The sequence below is a fragment of the Macrobrachium nipponense genome, chromosome 3 (assembly GCF_015104395.2).
Source record: "Macrobrachium nipponense isolate FS-2020 chromosome 3, ASM1510439v2, whole genome shotgun sequence".
Taxonomy (NCBI): Eukaryota; Metazoa; Arthropoda; class Malacostraca; order Decapoda; family Palaemonidae; genus Macrobrachium; species Macrobrachium nipponense.
Genome location: NC_087202.1, coordinates 76,267,217 through 76,273,692, shown reverse-complemented (window position 1 = coordinate 76,273,692; position 6,476 = coordinate 76,267,217).

Genomic DNA, 6,476 nt, shown 5'->3' with positions numbered 1-6,476 from the left:
TATATATATATATATATATATATATATATCTATATGTATATAAATATATGTATATACTATATATGTCGTGTGTATGTATATATATATATAGATATATATATATAATATATATATATATATATATATATATATTAATATATATATTAATATATATATAGATTATATATATATGCTGTGTGTGTTGTGTGTGGTGTACATATCTATTTGTTGATATAAATATAAACACATGTACGTATATATATATATATATATATATATATATATATTAAACTATAATATTATATATGTGTGTGTGTGTGTGTGTGGGATAAATATACATATGATAACATATATATATATATATATATATAATATTATATTATATATACTATATATATGTTATATAATATATATATATATTTATTATATTTATATTTATATTTATATGTAAGACTTGTAACTGGAAGAGGCAGAATGTGAACAAGTGTTTTCCTGTCATTAAGGTACCTTACAGAGATAGTTAATGCAGAGGGAAAGGCTAATGAGCAAATGGACCCATGATGAAGACGAAAATTGCCATCTTCTGTCTATATAGTGAGAATAGTCTTAGGTCGATGGAGAGATGGTTTGGATATTAGTTGAATGTGAACGAAATAAAAGACGCAAAGCCGAGTTATGCTATAGTGAAATGTATTACGGTAAGGTTTACTCTACTGTACTTGTACTCTACTTGACTGCTGAGAATGTACTCAAGTGAGATACAGCAGCAGGTTGGTGGAAGTACATTTGAGTGGTTGAGCAGTGTGTGTAAGGCGTATCTGTATGAAGAAAGATTAGGAAGGATTAGCAAGTGAATAATGTCCTGCTGCATAAGGATAAGTGGACTAGAAGACGCTGAAATTCCATGGTGGTCAAATTGCTTCATAGTTAATGGTGAGTTTATCGAATAATTATAATTGAGAATGTAATGTAGGCGAGAGAAACATTAGAAGGGAAGAAGAGTAAGCAGAAGGGGTGTGTTTCAATGTTTTATTTTTGTGTACATTTAATGCGAGGCATTTGAGAGTTAGAGGAAGAAGCTGTAATGGGATACGACAATACCCGATGAAAATACCCGATGAAAGGCAGTGTGAAGGGTTGAGAATATATGGTACGAAAGATGAGGCTTTGGGTGGGGTGGGGTGGCAATCAAAGCATGTGTTTATATGCCTGGAATGGACAGTGACTGCGATGATGTGACAAGGGCAAGGGTCTGTTATGTCTCCATGGCTGCATAATATCTTAATGGATGGAATGGAGGTGGAATGGGGAATGTGCGCTGTTTGCAAATGATTGAGGGTAGTCAAGAGAAATGGAGGAAACTAGTGAAATCATTGAAAAGTTTTAGTCTGAAAGAGAAGAAAGATGAGACTGAATGTGAAGAAGAGTAACGTTACGAGGGTAAAATGAAGACTGGAGAATGGAGCTCTAAATATGAATGGTGGAAGAATGGAGAGGTTAAATACTTTATGCATTTATGAGTAAATATCTTTATTAATATTATCGATATGAGAGGTGAGTCAGAGAACAGGTGAAGTCAAGAAGGTAACATAGTGCATGCAGAAGATTGGGAAGAGACATTTAGTTGGCTAAGGAAGTGAAGATGGGAATGTATTTAGGGATTGTTGAGCTAATTGTCCTTTATGATAGAGAAGTGTAGATGTTGATTGCGAATGAAAGGAAACCGTTCGAAGCTGTCAAGGGAAAATTTGTTTGTATTGGGTTTAAGAAGAGTTTAGATGGCGAGAAATGTGGCGATAGTAGATTTGGTAAAATGTCAGAGTAAGGTCGCAGTGTATTGGATTGGTTTTGTCATGTGGAAAGAATCGACAGCGATAAGTTCGTGAAAATAGTTTTAATTTGGAAGACTCCTTCGGAAGAAAGTGAACAACACCAAGAAATTGCTGGATAGAAATTCCATGAAGTGATGGGTGACTCTGACCGATGCTAACAGAACTTCCAATATTACTGAAGTTTTGTTCACATAATTTCATCCACGAGTTGGAATGTTTCTGCAATCAGTATTTTTTACTAAGTAGCAACCCTCTAAATGCCGACAGAATAATTTTAATATATATATATATATATACATACACACACACACACACACACATATATATACATATATATATATATATATATATATATATATATATATATATATATATATATATATATATATATATATATATATATATATATATATCGAGCTACAATGTCCTTTAATATCTAATTCGCTCTACCTCGGAATTAATCTATTTTCATACATGCTTAACCGAAGGGGAATTTTTTCTCGATAATAGACTTACCCGGATCGGGACGCGAACCCAGGATCCTTTCAAATCCAGGAACGTCAGTGAAGCTTTTACCTACTACACTACCGCGAGTGATATGACTTATATATATATATATATATATATATATATATATATATATAATATATATAATATATATATATATTTACTGTATAATATTTCTTTATAAAAAGAATTATATAAGTATATAGATATATATATATATATATATATATATGTATATATATGTAGTATGTATGTGTATGGTATGTATAATCAGTTTTAGTGGAACTTATTTTTAAAACGCCATGATTTTCCTTACCGTTATCACAGTATTTTCCAGACCGATGATCACCGCGTAAATTTTGCCAGTGAATAACGATGTCGTTCATTCAGTCACCTGTTTCCTGTTGACATCACTATGATGCTTGGCTGGAGGTTGCTTTTAAAAGTTGTTATTCAAAATTGGAAACCTCCGTAAAGGACAAGGTTAGAAGGCGATTCACTTGCAATGTATGTTTTTTTTTTATTTGTGTAGTTTAAAAACGTGAATATTCACATAAGCAGCACTAGAATTGAACTAGTGCAGTATTTCACTGAGTTATGTTATTACTTTGTCTACGTTCGGGAGAGATTTGTGTATTTTCCGCAATCGTTAGTGGTAAGTTCCAGCGATTTATAAGTTGGTTTTTGACTCTTCAACTTTTCATCAACTTTTCATCGGTTTTAAATGTATGTATTGACTGTACATTCGCATTCCTTTGTCTGTTATGGATGTATGTATTTGCCTGTATATTCGCACTTCATTGTTGCTGTAAATGTAGTATTTACTTGTATTTTTGTATTCCTTTGTCTTATTATTGTGTGTATATTATTTGCTTCTTATGGCTCTTGCGTTAAAGCATTTTGAAATTATAATCTGAAACATCAGGTCTTTTAATGTTGATCTGTATTATTTATTTTTGTTCATTTGTTTTAATCGATGTATTTTTATTTATTTATTTATCTATTTATGTTTATCTATATATATATTTATTTATTTTTATTTATATATTTATTTATTTTTATTTATTTAGGTTGTTTTGACTAATAATAAAAATAATATGAACCCAGGATCACGATGCGCTGTCAACTATTTCTTGGGATATACTTATGTATATCTCGTAAATTGTTGCTAACTCTTCCCAAGTTTGATTGTTAGGCCATTTTAGGCCTTATTTTGATGGATGGCAACCGAAGGTAGGAGAACGATGTAGAAGCTGTTGTGTGAATTGGTGGCCTGGCGGGTTTTGTAAACAGCTTGCTATTCAGTTACCAGTTGGCCTTAACAGTGCTATGGATCAAGTCTTCATCACAAAACCTGGTTGGAAGTGAAGTTATTTCCGGGAGGTATTGGAATTCGCTAACCTCTTTTGTATTTCTTGAGCCTCTCATAATCTTTTCCATTGGGGAAAACGGTTTGTCGTTACCAGCAAATAACAAATACATCGCGTCCATATTTTTTGTTGATGTATCCACATCGCTTCTAATCATTTCTTTTTAACTGGAAGGTATGTTTTCAGTGAAGCAGTCTCGTATTTATGTTTGTTAGAAGGCGGCTTTGCTTTGAGCTGAGCCGTGTTTTAAATAAAATAGACTTAAATGTTTATTTTCGTCTGCAGGGAAACGTTGTGTGTAGAGCATTAGAAAAAATATATATAAAAAGAATTATTCTCATGTCACAACAAACCGATGAGATCCCTTGACAGAGTAACACTCCATTGCCTTTTTTCGTTATTAGTATTTAATTTTTTAATTATTTTATTTATTTATTTATTTATTTATTTATTTATTTATTTTGTTTAGTTGGATTTTGAGAAATAGACAACTAAAAGAGAACCCGTTTTATAATGGTAGCACTTCGTTTTGCTGCCTACAGATTCGACCAAGGTCCTCTTTTCATAAGACATTTATTTTCTGTATGACAAATATTACATAAAAAAAATCATAAGACTTACTTTCGAAATGACAAACTATGACAAAGAAAATCATAAGAGTTGCTTTCGAAATGACAAACTGTGGCGCAAAGAATAATAATAAAATGTTTACTTTTTGAATGACAAACTATATATAAAATAACATCTGTGGCTTGGAGTCAGACCTTTCATAAAATCAAGTGTCTTGGAGACCTCCGTTTCCTGTAATGTATGGGAGAGTAATTAGAACGCGTTGCCTTTTTTTGTTTGAACGAACATGTGTGAATCATTAACTGGGATTCCTTTGTATTTCTCCAGCGAATAAATCCCCCTCATTCCAATCAGTACCTCTTGGTATTGTCGTATATAAGTTTTTTTTCACGAGAATTACCCTCTGGAGTGATGGGTACGGTAATGATCCTGTAAATATTACCTTGACTGTAACAGTATTTGCAAGAAGCTGCTGCGTTACCACAGTTGCTGATCATTATATACTTGTTATTTGTTGATTTACTTTACATATTTTCTTTTTCCCCTCTGTCGAAACTTACCTTGCAAGTTGTTATTATTGTTATGTAACCTGGATATAACACGGACGTGAAATATCCTGTTGCACAACGTCAAGGCTGAGGGCTTCATCTTTTGTCGACTAAGGCGATTAGTTCTCAATTGTTAAATTGTTTGTGAGTGAGCATAAAAAAAAACATGACTTGTTTCACAGAACGGCTTACTTCTGCTGATATTTCTCATGTGTGAAGGTGCTTTGATGGACTATAGCTGTCCTCCTCAGTGGATTTGTGTTGCGGCATGAAAGTAGCAGTAACTGTGCGCTCGATTTGCTGCGGAGCCACCCCTTGAAGGAAAACGGGGTTTGGTACAAATAAATAAATTAATAAATAAATAAATAAATAAAAAATTATTTCTCACATTCCAGAATTTATAAGTTTTTCTTCGTGAAATTTGTGATTGTATTTTCACAAGAAAAACGCCTAACCATTCGTTTAGCAAAATCCATGCAATATTTTCATAATGAGCCAAAACCGCCATTCTCGGATTTCTCCTTTAAGAATTAAAGTACTGAATAACGTTCGTGCTTTGTATTTTAGGATATTAGATTTATTTATCTCATTCATCTTTTAGCGAAAGTTGAAGTCATGTTAATTAAGAATGCCAGTGGTGACTGGATGGAACCTAGCGGTCCAAAGCTGGCCGTCTATTCTTTTTCCAACTTTAAAACACCGAAGTTAATAAACCTTCTTGGCATAAGACCCACTTCATGAAAACCAACCAACCAGTCAGCCAGGGCAATAAATGAAAGATACTTTGCCCTTTCCCTTCCACAAAAAAGGAATAAATAAAGGATCTGTGGTTGAATATGTATTAAGTGAGATCTCGCACGCCATGGCAATGCCAGTTGAGAGGTCGGGTTAATAAATGTTCAGAAGCACCGATTAATATGAGTGAAATGAACAAACATGATGGGGTATCCCCGTTGCTGACATCTCTTAATCGAAACCTAACAGCTGATTGATGTATTAGAACTGCTGCAATGGCGGGCCCTCATACGAATGGATTCACGTGAAACATTTAATATAATATGTTGAGGGATCGGCTCTCCATTCATCTTTCCAAGCATCGTCCGTAATTATTCAGGTCAGCAACAACATTCGCCTTTGTCATGTTATTTTACGTTTTTCATCTTGAAACGGACATTTCACCAGATCGTATACCTGTTGAGCAGTTGCTCCTATAGGGTAGTAAAATTTTGTCTTTTTAATTCACATTTGTAAAGCTATTTTCTCCTGAAGGGAGCTGATTGAAAGTTTCAAGGTATGCTCATGTGTGCGTTCGTTTATGCTTGCCCAATATGCGCTTGTGGAAAGAAATGCTTAGTTTTCATGATTTCGAAGGAACAGAGATTGTAGTCTTGATACACACACAAACATACATTCCCTAAGCATATTGCGATGCTTAACCGTAGTTAATACATACCCAACTTTGTACGGTTATATTCACACACGTACGCACGTTGTACACACACATACACACACACACACACACACACACACACACACACACACATATATATATATATATATATATTATATATATATATATATATATATATATATATATATAAAATATATATATGTTGTGTGTATGTGTTTGTGTGTATGTATGTATGTAGAATCTAATGATCTTTTTTTGG